Raw genomic sequence first — 15,460 nt, 5'->3', positions numbered from 1 at the left:
CCCCTCATACTGGGACGAGGTTGCTAACAGAAAAAAAAGATCTGAGGAGCTAGCATTGGACTGGAGGATTCATGGATATAACCACAGAGATGATTACGGTGATAGGCACCCTTTCGGCTTTTGACGTGAAGGAGCAGACATGGGAAGAGTATTATGAGATACTGGAGCAGTTTTTTGAGGCTAACGTAATTGATGATGGAGACAAGCAGAGAGCTATCCTCATCAGCGTGGTGGGACCAGCCACATACAAGGAACCTGGTGAGTCCAGATAAGCCCAGCTCGAAAACATACGGTCAGTTAAAAACTTTAATGAAGAGCACTTCAACCCAAAACCGAGCGAAATCATGCAGAGATATAAATTTGACTCGCGCTCACGCCAGCCAACGGAGACCGTCAGTGCATACGTAGCAGAATTGAGGCGATTGGCACAGGATTGTAACTATGGCACTACACTGGAACAGATGTTAAGAGACCGGCTAGTGTGCGGTATTAATGATGACAGGATTCAAAGACGCTTGCAATCCAAATCAGACTTGACTTTTGAGTAAGAATTCAAAGTTGCAGTGGCTGCAGAAGCTGCTAGTAGAAATGTTCAGGACCTCCATAAGACACCGTTGGCATGCAACAGGATGCAGACAGAAGGAGCACTAAAAAAGGAGGGAGAATGGAAAAAAGAGAGATGAAGAATGCTACCGCTGTCATGGGAAGCAACACAGCGCAGCCGAGTGCAAATTTAAGGAGGCAAAGTGTCACTGTTGCGGGCATATAGCTAAGGCTTGCCGAAATAGAAATTAAGAAGGTGAACGCCCGAGTGAAAAGAAAGCATACAGAGCAGAGCGGTGTCCACATCTACATCGATCACATAATGTAGACTGCGAAAGGCCAGATGACGATAGATCTGAAGAGGAAGCATTCACATTAGCTTGCATGAAAACGGAGCAATTCAGAGAATAAAACCGTTTGAAGTGACTATGAAAGTGAATAAGAAGACAGTACATTTTGAAATTGATACAGGATGTAGCATAATGAATGAGATGAAGTTCAAGGAGATGTGGAACAAAAAGCAACGCCCTCAAATAAAACAAACTAAACTTTTACTTACACAGGGGAGAAACAGGGGAGGGGAGAAAAATCAAAGTAGTGGGGGTAGTCGAAGTGGAGGGCGGGAGCGGCAGGTGAAGACATTGCCTCTAGTGGTGGTTGAAGGTACAGGACCTAGCCTGTTAGGAAGAGGATGGCTAGAGGCTCTAAAGCTGAAGTGGGAAGAAATAAAAAAAGTGAGAACAGAGGCACAGAGCCTACAGGAAGTGCTCATGAGAAATGAGGATGTTTTCAAGCAGGAGTTAGGCATGTTGAAAGGCATGAAAGCAACAATTTGAGTGTCTGCTGAAGCACATCCTAAATTCTATCGGCCTCGCTCCGTTCCTTATGCCATGAGGGCAAAAGTATAAGAGGAGATAGCTAGGCTGCTGAAGGAGGACATTATTGCTCCTGTTAAATACGCTGAGTGGGCCGCACCCATAGTTCAGCCACTGCTGAGAAAATAGTGTTGTATTGTTTTCCTGGGCTCTGCGAAGCGGATCGGCACTTCCGTAGTTTGATGTCGTCATCAAAAATCCTCACCACTCCTCTCACCACCGTAGCGCCTCCTGGTGCGGGCACTAGTCCGGGCACATCCGGTTGCGTACATTCAACCGCAGAAGAAGAAGAACTACTCTCGTTGTAGCTGCTGAGATGCAGAGCATCCACCGTGCCAGAGGGGGAGCTGTGTATCTGAGAGCTGGCCTATCTATTACATCACTTCCAGGTACCTGGCCAATCACAGTACAGTAGGAAAGCTCTCGTTGGCTGGCCAATCACAACACAGTCCTGGTTCTGGGGGTGTGGTTTTGGTCTGAAACAGCGCGGCTGACGAGAGCGTCAGTGAGGAGATATTTTGATCGGCTCGTATCCAGCGATTAGGAGGATTTTAACCATGAAAACAAGTTAATATATGTAAGTAGACCTCCATAACTAACATATATGTTTGATACAAGCATTCTATGTCGCCTTTAAAGCCAAATGGTTCGGTCAGAATATGCGGAGATTACAAACTAACAGTTAACAGTGCGTCCTCACTAGAGCAATACCCTATTCCCCGTGTTGAAAACCTGTTCAATACTCTGTCAGGAGGGAAACAGTTCTCCAAGCTAGATTTAAGCCACGCCTATCAACAGATTGTAATGGATGATGCCTCAAAGAAATACCTAACAATAAATACACACCAAGGCCTGTTCACCTAGGCTTCCTTTTGGAGTTTCATCAGCTCCCGCCATTTTCCAAAGAACGATGGAAAACCTGCTACAAGGCCTACCAAGAGTAGCTGTGTACTTAGACAACAGTATCCTGACTGGGAGAGATGAAGCCAAACATCTGAGCATTGATGAGGTACTTAGGCGACTGAAGTTAATGCTGAAGGCTTACAACCCGTACAGAGCAAGGTGAGAGCCATAGAGGAAGCTCCACTGCCAACCACAGTGACTGAGCTAAAAGCATATCTGGGTCTGTTGAACTACTATAACAAGTTCCTCCCTAGTCTCGCTACACGCTTAGCCCTGTTACACAAGCTGCTGAGGAAAGATGTTTCTTGGGCCTGGAACAACAAGCAGGAAGAAGCTTTTCAGGACTCAAAACAGTTGCTGAAGTCAGCTAAAGTCCGAGGTCACTATTCAGCGGACAAAGACTTGGTGCTGGCATGTGATGCATCGCCATACGGAATAGGTGCCGTGCTGTCACATGTCATGGAAGACGGTAGTGAAAATCCTTTAGGCTTCATGTCATGTTTAGGCTACTCTCAGCTCGACAAGGAGGGGTTAGCTATCATTTTCGGGATCAAGAGGTTCCACAAATACACCTATGGACGAACATTCACAATTAGCACTGACCACAAACCACTGATATCACTCTTTCATGAAAAAAAGCCAGTGCCACAGATGGGGTCACCGAGAGTGCAGAGGTGGGTGACACTCCTGAGAGCTTATGAGTACAAAATCATATACAAACCAGGGAAGGAACATGCAAATGCAGACGCAGTAGGTTGCCACTGCCACAAACAGGGGAAGAGGACGACACAGACCAGGTCCTCATGTTGGAGGTCATGGAGGACCCACCAATAACAAGAACACAGGTTAGACAGTGGACAGTTAAGGACAAAACACTCTCCCAAACGCCTGTGGACTCCTGGACTGCAGAGTTAATCGCAAACCGGAATTCAGACAGGTTCTTGTCCCAATGTTTATGATTGTCACCAACATAGGATGCTATCATTGATTTTAGGGTACAGTTCACTCTCTCTGTAAGGTTAGTTTGTGGATGGTACGCAGATGTTAACTTATGTCCCACATTCCAGGACCTGCATACAGTTTTGAAAACTGATGAAACAAACTGTGTTCCCTGGTCCGACAGAATGTAGTCAGGAATGCCCCCACCTGGTCAAGATGTCTTAGACCATGACCTGAGTCTGTCACGAGCGAGGTCGTGGAAGCCAGGGGAAGGACACAAATGCAGAGACTCGAGGTTCATTCAGTCCAAGTCAGTTCACGGGAGATCAGTCCAAACAGGCAGAGGTAACAGAATCACAAGGCAAGAGACGGGGTCGTGATAATCAGGCAGGCAAGGGTCGAAGCACGGGAAGACAAGAACTGAGACTAGGTACGTGGGACAAGAGTGCTGGAACGCGAGACAAAGCTACAAACGAACTGGTGACGAGACAAGACACAGAGAGGGTTTAAGAGCAGTGCTGATTAGGGAGTAAGTGCATGCAGGTCCGCAGGAACAATCAGGGAGCAGGTGGACGCAGACGAGAAGGGGGCAGGGCAAACAGGAACCTGAAACAGAGACAGGGGTGAGTGCTCACAAAATAAAACAGGAAGACAACACATGAAACATGAAAGAGAAATCAAGACACAGAACAAAACATGACGGACAAACCAAACCATGACAGAGAGATGGTTCCAGCAGTGGTATTTCTGATGAGGAGCAGTTCAACCCACCGGGAGAAATAATCAACAAACACCAGGAGATAAACGTTTTGTTTGGAGCTTTTGGGAAAGAGACCCATCAAATCCACTCCCAGCATTTCCCAGGGGCAGTGAGTTTGGGTTTGTTGGAGTTTTCTGTTTTCTGGTTTATAAAGGTGACAGGTGTAACAGTTTTTTTACATGTTCTCTGACATCCCAGCTCAGCTTTGGCCAGTAGACAAGATGTTGCAGTCATCGGTAGGTTTTATGCCTGCCCAGATGTCCAGAGAGGGGATCTTGGTGAAAGTAGTCCAGTAACTGGGAGCGGAAACTAGGAGGTATGTAGAGTTGGTAGATGGCGACGAGCCGGTAGAGGAGATCATCCATGATGATGTATGAAGGGTTTGAATTAATGTCTTGTCCAGTTTCTACTACTTTTTGATATAGAACCTGACATTCTGGATCTTCCTGTTCCACAGGTCCTCAAATGAGATGGGAAGCTCTTTTGATGGTTTTGGAGAGGCAGATGTGATGGTAGCACACACAGGTACAGTTGTATGGATGGAGTTTGTAGGAGCTCGGGAGAAGGCATCTGGTACGGTGTTGTACTTTCTGTATTCAACAGTGAAGGTGAATTCTTGAAGCCGGAGTGCCCACCTGATAAGTCGTGTGCTGGGTTTGGTGGTTTTGAACACCCATAGAAGAGAGGGATGATCTGTAACCACTGTGAATAGTCTACCTTCCAGGTAAGTTCTCCATTTCTCAACTGCCCACACCACGGCCAAACATTCTAGCTCTGTGGCAGCATAGTTTTTCTCTGCAGGGTTTAGACTGTGGCTGGCAAAGGCGAGGACTTCCTCAGTTCCATAGTTGGATTTCTGGACAAGCACAGCCCCAAGTCCTATCTCACTCGCGTCGGTGTATACCACAAAGGGAGCATGACAGGGCCCAGGACAGGTGATTTAACCAGATGATTTTTCAGTGTAATAAATGCTGTTTGGCATGCAGGTGACCAGCTGAATTTTGCTTCTTTTTTACAACGTGATTCATTTGGAAGAATAATAGAATTTTGTTCTTCTAGGATATCATGACTTTAGTGCTAAATGTTTAGTGTCATGATGTTGTTAAGCAAACTCTGTACGACTGTAATTCCCAAAAAATACATAAATTATGTGATATTGCTCAGTGGCAGTATAAGGCCTTTGAATACAATACTTCACCCAACGGAGTGGGAGTGAAGTATTGTTTTTGGTGACTCTGTCTGTGTGCTTCCACACTTGCTTGCAATATGAGAACAGGGGCTTGTTAGAACAACTTCTAACAAGTTCAACTTCTAACAACTTCTCTGTGGTGCATTGCACAACAGAGTGTGTTACGCATGTAGGCTGATAGGCTTGTTGCGTGAATGGGGCGAAGTCTGCCCTCTCTAATTGCCTTGTTTACCATCCATCCGTCCATTATCTAACACTTTATCCTCCACTGGAGGGTCGTGGGGGTGCTGTGCCAATCTCAGCTGACATATAGGGCAACAGGCGGGGTACACCCTGGACAGTTCGCCAGTCCATCAGGGCCTCACACATACAAACAATTCACTTTCACACCTATTTATTTATTTATTTGACACCTTATTTGTAAGGAGGGTGTGCTCTCCATTAGGCAAATGTGATATACCTCAGGTTGTTGCTCAATCAGGAGCAGCATACATTATTTGACTGTGTATAATGGTTTATTTTATTATACACTGCTCAAAAAGGGAACACATAATCAATACAATCTAACTCCAATACAATCACACTTCTGGGATGGTTCTTCAGGTGGTGGCCACAGACCATTTCCTCATCCTTTCTGGCTGATTTTTGGTCACTTTTGCATTTTGCCAGTGCCCTCACCACACAATGAACAGTTTATTCCTGTCTGCAACCCACATAAGTTGCTCAGGTAGTGCAGCTCATCCAGCATGACACATTTGCTGTGTCTCCCAGCACACTGTCAAGAGCATGGGGGAGATACCAGGAGACAGGCCAGTACACCAGGAGATGTGGGGGGTGCCGTAGGAGGACAACAACCCAGTGCAAGGAGGAACAGGAGGAGCAATACCAGAGCCCTACAAAATGACCTCCAGCAGGCTACTAATGTGTATGTTTCTGCTCAAACTGTCAGAAACAGACTCCATGAGGGTGGTATGAGGGCCTGACGTCCACAAGTGGGGCCTGTGATCACAGCGCAACACTGTGCCGCCCGATTGGCATTTGCCAGAGAACACCAGGATTGACAGACAGACAGACAACTTTATTAATCCCTTTGGGAGGTTCCCTCTGGGAAATTAAAACCGATCCCTCATTGGCGCCCTGTGCTCTTCACGGATGACAGCATGTTCACACTGAGCCTGTGTGACATGACAGAGTCTAGAGACACTGTGGAGAACATTCTGCTGCCTGCAACATCCTCCAACATGACCAGTTTGGCAGATGGGTCAGTGACGGTCTGGGGAGGCATATTCTTGGAGGGCCACACAGACCTCCATGTGCTAGCCAGAGGTACTCTGACTGCCATTAGGTTCCTTTTTTTTTAATAATTTCAACAGAAGTTGGATCAGCCTGTGATATGATTTTCCTCTTTTATTTTGAGTATGATTCTGACTCCAGGCCTCCATGGGTTAATGATTTGGACTTCCATCGATGATTCTTATGTTATTTTGTTCTCAACAAATTCAACTACGCAATGAATAAAGATTTTCAACTGGAATATTTAATTCATCGAGATCTAGGATGTGTTGTTTAAGTGTTCCCTTTATTTTTTTGAGCAGTGTTTAAACTGAATAACTGTTTTGAGTTTGATTAAATGGAATTGTTTAAGTTTACGGAATGAAAGGAAAATAATTTTTTACAAGCGTCATAAACCTGTCAGCAGCAATTTGTGTGGCCTTTTTTTTATTGGCAAAAAAGACACTACATTATGATATTGTGGCCTGAGTGTGAGTCTTCATAATAATGTTTATAATAATCCAGTTCAATTCCAATTCTTTCTTACATTAATTTATGCAATGTTCAATATTTCAGCAAATAGGTGATTGATATTTAAATTAAGTTCCCCCTTTTAAAACTTGTGTTTTTTTCTAAGCCAACAGCTGCACGACATGTTATTTTTGGGAATATGTATTGTAATGTATATGTAATTGTTATTTTTTTCAGTTCAAAGTTTGTTGTTTGTTGTTTTTCTGTCATTTATTTTCTGTTTTCTTTTTGTAGGTAAGATTAGGTTTATTAGAGAACTTTTTGTTTGTTACTTTGGCATTGCTCCTGTCCAAAGGAGTTAGAAGACACACTCTCACTCACATGCGCACACACACACACACACGCACACACACACACACACACACGTTACCCATAGTTTCCCTAGGTCAGGGACATAACAAGATGTAGATTCATGATGGTTTTATGTGATCATTTATTACTGAGATTACAGCCATTTTGTTTGCAGATGCAACCTGTAATTCTTAATATCTTATTTATTTAAGTTTCCATGTTCATATTTAGCTGAATTAGACTCTTTTTTGACACTTGGCTCCACAAACTGATCAAACTTTCCATCTGACTGAAACTTTGCTCCCAGACTTCCCTCTCCCGGCCACTTTGTCCAGTTCTTCTGAGGGAATCCCAAGGTGTTCCCAGGCCAGCCGGGAGACATAGGCCGTTTCTCAATATCCATACTTGTGCGTACTTGTGTTTACTTGCGTACTCCCGTACTTGTGAAAACGTCATCAGCCTCAGTCCAAGTTCTGTTCCAATTCTCATGTAAGCGAACAGCGAGGACGGTTCTTAAACCCGGAAGTGTTCTCGCTCTGCCCATTTTTACCAAGTATGCATCGGCTTAAGCGTACTTGGGATGGCCATGTATCCCAGAATACATTTCGGCGGAGCATAGCAGCAGATAATAGAAACATAAATCTGAAATAAATATTTTTCTGTGTCCAGGAACAAAGTTTTAACATCATTTGAGGCAAGAAATTAGTCATTTAGAATTTAAACATGTGGTTTGTGTATTAAAATATGACGTATTTATAGTTTGGCAGCGACGTTTGTCGGAGGTGATCAGCTCCGCCTCTGCGGACGCTCGGCGCTCACTGTGCCCGGCACAGAGCAGCGTTACCTCGGCCTGTCATTACATGCTCGGTGTGATCCATAGATTTGTTGTTGACGTGTTATTTTGTTTTTAATGGAAATGTTTTGACCTGACAGTTTGAAAGTTTGTATATAATTAATGTTTTTTTTATTTTAACTTTGAATGTTAGATTTATATTAAAGTCGCACGGTCATTGTATCTGTATTTAAATATAATATGTAAATATTAGATATATAGAGTAGTATATATTTGTACACGTCATATATATATATATATATATATATATATATATATATACTACTCTACAATATATCTATTTTCCACATTGTATAATTTGTATTGTATATTTTAATAGAAATAAATTAATAAATTAAGTTAAATATTTAAAATGTAAAAATAATAACAACATATATATGCATTTATTAAAAGTATTTCATATGTTCATTTATCAACACCGTAGGTGGCGGTAATGAGGCTGCAGCACTTGGCGCCAGCCACCATTCAAACAGCAGAACAATACTTACATACATGTGGCCAGACAAACAGTACCGATGTGCCCGAATGATTTACCTATATTCAGTTACAATATGTACTGTTATATTGTTCACATTTGTGCACAGCTCTACCAAAAGGGTGTTTCTTATGTTTGTTCTAAATAAGTGACTGTAGTGTATTTTTCTTTTGCACAATGCTGGAGAATTACAAAGAGCATATACAGTAAAAATGTGAAACATATGTATTCAGTGTCTTGTACTCACTTACTCCCCTAACTACAGCAATGTGTAACTTAACTGTAGTTTTTAAATGGCTGTACAAGTAGTGTTTAGGGCTGTCTTGAGGATTTTCAGGTAGTGTCACTAAGTTCTGACCTTTTTTTTGCATTGGAAAACACTGAGAGAATAAACTGTCATAATGAAAACTTGACAAAGCCATTTGATTATCTTGTTCATAAACGATGGTGTCAAGACTTCTCATTTTGATGATGTTGGCAGTTTCATTGACATGAATACTTGCTTTTGAGGAATGGACTATCCATTTTGAGCAAGTGACGTGCTTTTGCAGGTTATCCCCTAGGTTTTGCAGTTTGCACTAATTGTTTTGAGAAATGCACTAACTGCTGTGCAACAGCAGAACAATACATACATACTTGCATACTTGAGTATTGAGAAACAACCACATACTTGTGTACTCCCGTACTTGGCAAGTATATACTCCCAGCATACTTCTCAAGTATATACTTCCCAAGTAAGCAAGTACATACTTGCATACTTGAGTATTGAGAAACGGCCATAGTATCTTCATCGAGTTCTGTGTCTTCCCTGGGGCCTCCGCCCTTTAAATTTCTGATTAGCATTAATAATTCACAGAGCATGGTCATGTTCCTGACCCTTTTCACTGCACACCTCTCTAAATATAACCATTTTTCTACCGATCCATCCACACTTCCTCACAACTTCACCAGGTACTTTTCACCAGTGCTCGTCTTTCCTTTACAGTTACTTTTCTTTGAATATATTTTACTGTGGTCATTAGTGCAATGACAAGTGCACTTACAGCAGGCTGTAATCATATATGCAGCAGACATCATGGTTTCATGTTACTTTACATAAAAATAACACTATTGAATGGTCTTAATGCTGAAGCAGGTAGTGTATTTATGCTGTTATTGATCAGTAATTCCATAAAAACCTTTTAGCTTAATGCCAACCAAGTTATCTGAGAGAGAACAATACTTCTGAACCTCTCTTGATGAAATCTGACCAGTGATGAAGACTTTGACCAATCACAGGGGCGAGAGAGAGAGAGAGAGGGAGAGAGAGAGAGAGAGAGAGGGAGAGAGAGAGAGAGGATTGGTAACAACTACATATGCTGCCAGGCAACATTATAAAAATAGTCTAAAAGAGAGTCGGACAATAAACACAATAAAACATGTCAATGTGGATATGGAGAGGTTGCATGTGTCCCGTATGAAACAATTATGTCTATCTGTGCTCATCTGGAGGGAGGGGCTCTGGACTTAGTCCAAAAAGGTGGAGGGACTGTTTAGAACTCTTATTTCTTAGGCACAGAATTTGTTAACCATGAACATTATGGGCTGAAATATGTGCCACATTGCCTTCATTTATTCACATTTCTCGTAAAGTTTTCACATCGTACGGTTCCCTGACAGTAGCCGTTCACGAGACGCCGCACTTTGCTGTGCTCATGCACCGCTGTGACGTCACTCTGAGAAATAAGATTTTTATGGATTTTTTTATCGCCTTTAGGAAGGTTTTACAAATGTGAAACTCCATGAATTAAAAATATAGAATATAAAAATCTATAGAAGCCTATGTCCATGTCTCTTTTACAGGCATGTCTTTTACTATTGTGGTCAATGGGAAAATTGCTTTTTGGGCCGCATGAGTATTTGTTGTTGCAGTACCACGAGTGGCCACCATGACAAAATTGTCTTCAAGGCAGAGGGGGCGGTGCTCTATCCAGTTCTTAAAATACATCCATGGTGGCAACAAATGACCACTATGTTACGTGCACAAATCATAGGTGCTGATTGACCGAAGAGGAGACCTGTGTATCTGCGCTCGATTGGTCTTCCTTTACTAGTATCTGCATGTCTGAATTGAAATTGAATTGTGATGACTGAATTTGAATTGTGAGAACTGAATGTGAACATAAATACACTTTTTCCAATGCAATGATTCAAATTAAACAATACAAATTCAAATTATGTGATTCACATTGAGTTTTTTAATGCAATTATTCAAGTTTAGCCATTTAAATTCAAATATAAATGATTGAATTATTAAATGATGTTAACTGTGTTTGTGAACCTTTAATTGCATGTCAGTCCATGTGTTCTGCACAGGTGAAACAGTACACTGCTAACGTGGACCATGTGGAAACAGGTTCTGAACATGACTCCTGGTACAAAGCACTCACCAACCAAAGGCTTTTGTTGGGTCATTGTGATCAAGCTCTGCATTATGTATCAGTTACATAGGACAGCACGTGAAACCAAACAGATCTACTCTATCTGTCCACATGGTGGGCAATATTATGCAATAAGTTTTTTACAATCAAAAGAGAATATAAAACATCTTTTAAATTAAAGATCGTGAGTGGATCGTACAACTTTTAGGTCAACACCACACCTCTGAAGTGTGTTACAGTTCAGAGTGTACTATTCTTCTTTCTCCAAAATTATCTTTTTATTACAACATGGGTCAAACTGAAAAAAATAAACAATGAACAGGTTGACTCTTTTGTAAATGCCAGAGAAATTTGACCAAGGAATGAATGCTGACTTTGTCCAAAGGTCAGCTGATACTGGGTCTTAGTGGGTTATTACAGTTTTTCTCAGTCGCTTTGGTGCTTTTCTCAGATCAGAGTGAAAATTCTCCTAACTATTAGTTCAACCTCCACAACATTTAGTCATTTGTGCACATCATAGTAGCAATTTCTCCTTCCTCTGAACAAATTGCAAATGATTTTGGACATGTATCAGTTGCTTTCATACAATTCTCTGTTGTTTTATAACATTATCATTTGCTTATGTCATGTTAGTCAAAATGAACTATACTTATGGATTCTGAATAGTCGTTCCCAATAAAACTAATAGTCTTCAATTCATTGCTTGAGTCATTATATATAAAATTGTTGAACTAGTTATCAAATTCTGTCAAGCAAATTTTATACCTTTATTTATCATTTTTTCCTGGAAATGTCTCCTAAATTGAACAATAGCTCTCAGGTGAACTTCAGCTTTCACTCACAAGGAGGGGCAACCAATGACAAGCCACTTGTTCACAGTCACTCAGGGATGAATCCCATGAACCCTCACTTGGCAAGCATATCTGAACTGAGCAGGACATAGTGTGTACCATTTCTGTGTACTCCAGGAGATACTTTCCTCGCTGCATTGCAAGGGATGATATCCGTTATGATGTAGATGAAAATATGTGGCAGACAAACAGGAACGATGTGCCCGAATGATTTACCTATATTCAGTTACAATATGTACTGTTATATTGTTCACATTTGTGCACAGCTCTACCAAAAGGGTGTTTCTTATGTTTGTTCTAAATAAGTGACTGTAGTGTATTTTTCTTTTGCACAATGCTGGAGAATTACAAAGAGCATATACAGTAAAAATGTGAAACATATGTATTCAGTGTCTTGTACTCACTTACTCCCCTAACTACAGCAATGTGTAACTTAACTGTAGTTTTTAAATGGCTGCACAAGTAGTGTTTAGGGCTGTCTTGAGGATTTTCAGGTAGTGTCACTAAGTTCTGACCTTTTTTTTGACTTGACAAAGCCATTTGACTATCTTGTTCATAAACGATGGTGTCAAGACTTCTCATTTTGATGATGTTGGCAGTTTCATTGACATGAATACTTGCTTTTGAGGAATGGACTATCCATTTTGAGCAAGTGACGTGCTTTTGCAGGTTATCCACTAGGTTTTGCAGTTTGCACTAATTGTTTTGAGAAATGCACTAACTGCTGTGCAAATGTTAATAGTGATGTGGGAAAAGCACCAACGCGACTGAGAAAAACTGTATTTGACCAGAGGAAACAGGGCCAAGGAAGAATGTGCAGATCAAACACTGCAGACTTCACTAATGAGGACAAAACAAGGTTCATGCATTGCCATGGACCCTTCATCACCACATCACACACACACACATGGATTCATCTGCAACCGAAAACAAATGGTCAGTTTATCCCTGACTGGGTCAAATCAAAAAAAAACCCCAGCTGTTTTAAGCCTTTTTAACATATTGTTAAAGAGGAGCAGACAAAATTGCGTAGAGACATTAATACAATTCTACTTTGTACCAGTCTTATCATTTTAAAAGAATATTTAGTAGCATTAAAGGTACAACAAACACATTTGGTTTACTCACTGTCATTTCATTTAATTTTTATCACTTAATATTGACAGTTTTCAATGATTAGCAAGTTTAATTTTACATCACACCTTACATTATTTTACATCATTTAAATAGGATTTAGTTCTTAAGAATCTACATTTGTTGATTCAAAATGTGCACAAAGAAGCATTTAATATTCAACATTAATTTGTCCTACTATTCATGTCAAAAATTATCTGCTATCAATAATTAATAATTATTATTATAATAGAGTTGACTGCATTAGTTGAAAAGTTGACCTACATACAGTATATGATATTGTTGTTAAACCTTAGTTGTAGAATATTATAAATATATTATAGATATAATATAAAACAATATTTGTCTCAAATTTATCTCCCTTTACTCCAGAATTAAGGTATTTGCACAATGTTGTGAATATACAAGACAAAAGTGTGGATAATGGATGACGCACCCTCCTACACATCAAGCGTGATGCAAAGAAACAAATAAATTATGAGGCTGAGGGGATAAAATCGCATCAGACTGACTGTGACCAGAGCAGGCTTCAAACAAATGCACACACTTAAGAGACAGCAACGCAAAGGGAACACAGGCAAAAATATTTTGAAGCTTGATTTACACACACCATCTCACTGAAGCTCCATTTACAATCCCCATCCACACGTTTTGTAAACATTTTATATTTTTTTTAAGCGTTTGGACTGTACGTAATCGACAACACTCGTTGTGAATTTGTCGGACAGACTGTCCTCCAATGAAACGTACATATAGGTCGTATGCAGGAATTATGACCTATGTTTACGTTTTCAAAACCAGCGCCCCTAGCGGTTGTATACATAACAGCAACCACTTCCGCCTTAGACGCGGTATCTAGTAGCGTCGCTGATGTCGGCACCGGCAGTCGGCTCAGTGGCGAGAGCACTGCGCCGTAGCGCGGACGATAATGGTACGGAATTTGTCATACATGTGCATTATACCAAAAATCAAAGGGAAGATATTTCAAATTGAGTTAGCCACTTGCACTGCAGTGTCTCTTATATCAAAAGAACTGTATGACACGCAATTTTGCCACTTACCTTTGAGTCATACTAATGTCTTACTGAAGACATACACAGGCGAGGGGATTTCACCAGAGGGCGTCATCACAGTCACAGTAAAGATGAATAGGCAGAGGGCTAAGCTACCGCTGGTATGTGGTTAAGGGGGCCTTGCCTCCCCTTTTCGGTCGGGAATGGCTGCGAAAAATACAGACTGACTTGCGGGAAATAAAGATGATTCACGAGGAGACACTAGACGGTGTGCTACAGAAGCACAAGGAAGTGTTCAAGAAAGAGCTTGGCACACTGAAAGGCATTGAAGCCGCCATAGCTCTGAAAGTAGAACATCAACCACGGTTTTGCCAGGCAAGAGTTGTTCCTTATGCTCTCAGGCCTAAAGTAGAGGCTGAGATTGACAGACTGTGTGAAGAGGGCATCATATCACCTGTAAAGTTTGGAAGACTTCGGTGTACGACTTAAACAGGAGAAATGTGCATTTTTCAAGGATTCACTTGAATACTTGGGCCATGTCATCGACGCCCAGGGTCTGCACAAGACACCAGAGAAAGTCTGGGCAATTTAGACAAAGTGTCTTAATCAGTCAAGACTTATGTTCATTTCAAACTAAGTGTTGGAAAGTGTCATTCCTAGTCCTACAAAGGAAAGACCAACGCTGTGGACAGCTTTCACATCAAACACCTGGAAGCTTTACCTGTGAGCTGCAAGGAGCTCCAGCGGGGGTGCCTCATGTGCGGTATCCGCGTCGTCATCCCTCCGAAACTGAGTACTGTCTGAGCTACACACCGGAAACCCTGGTGTAGTGAAAATGAAGGCTCGCTCGTAGTTATATGTGGTGGCCAGGAATTGACACACAAATTGAGCAAGTGTCAGAGTCCTGTCAATCCTGTCAACTTACCCAGAAAGCACCAGGACCATCACCTCTTTATCCGTGGACGTGGCCTGGAGCTCCATGGCAGAGAATCCATGTTGATTTTACTGGCCCTTTCCAAGGCCATATGTTCATGGTGGTCGTTGACGCTCATTCCGAAGTGCACCTTATGAGCTCCACTACTACTTTCAAGACCATACAGATGTTGAGAGGACTATTCAGTCGCTATGGACTTCCGAAAGTATGTGACAATGGCCCCCAGTTCACAACGAGTGAGTTTGAGACATTCATGAAAGGAAACAAGTGTAGCATGTACACTCTACATAATTCCACCCAGCCACAAACAGGCTAGCAGAACATTTTGTGCAAACTTTCAAGCACTCACTAAAACGCTCTGTTGGGACAATGTCAATTCAACACAGATTGGATGCGTTCCTATTGATGTATTGTAACACTCCGCACTCAACTACCAAGGAATCACAGGCCATGCTTTTCATGCGTCGCAAGCTGTGA

At 41.6% G+C, this 15,460-nt stretch overlaps 1 pseudogene; it reads left to right on the top strand.

The window, feature by feature from the left end:
• Positions 1 to 1,025: 1,025 nt before the first annotated feature.
• On the top strand, positions 1,026 to 15,460 carry LOC131473036 (uncharacterized protein K02A2.6-like; annotated as a pseudogene).

This window comes from Solea solea, chromosome 14 (assembly GCF_958295425.1).
Source record: "Solea solea chromosome 14, fSolSol10.1, whole genome shotgun sequence".
NCBI lineage: Eukaryota > Metazoa > Chordata > Actinopteri > Pleuronectiformes > Soleidae > Solea > Solea solea.
Note: the sequence above shows the minus strand (reverse complement) of the source record. Positions and strands in the feature narration are given on the sequence as shown.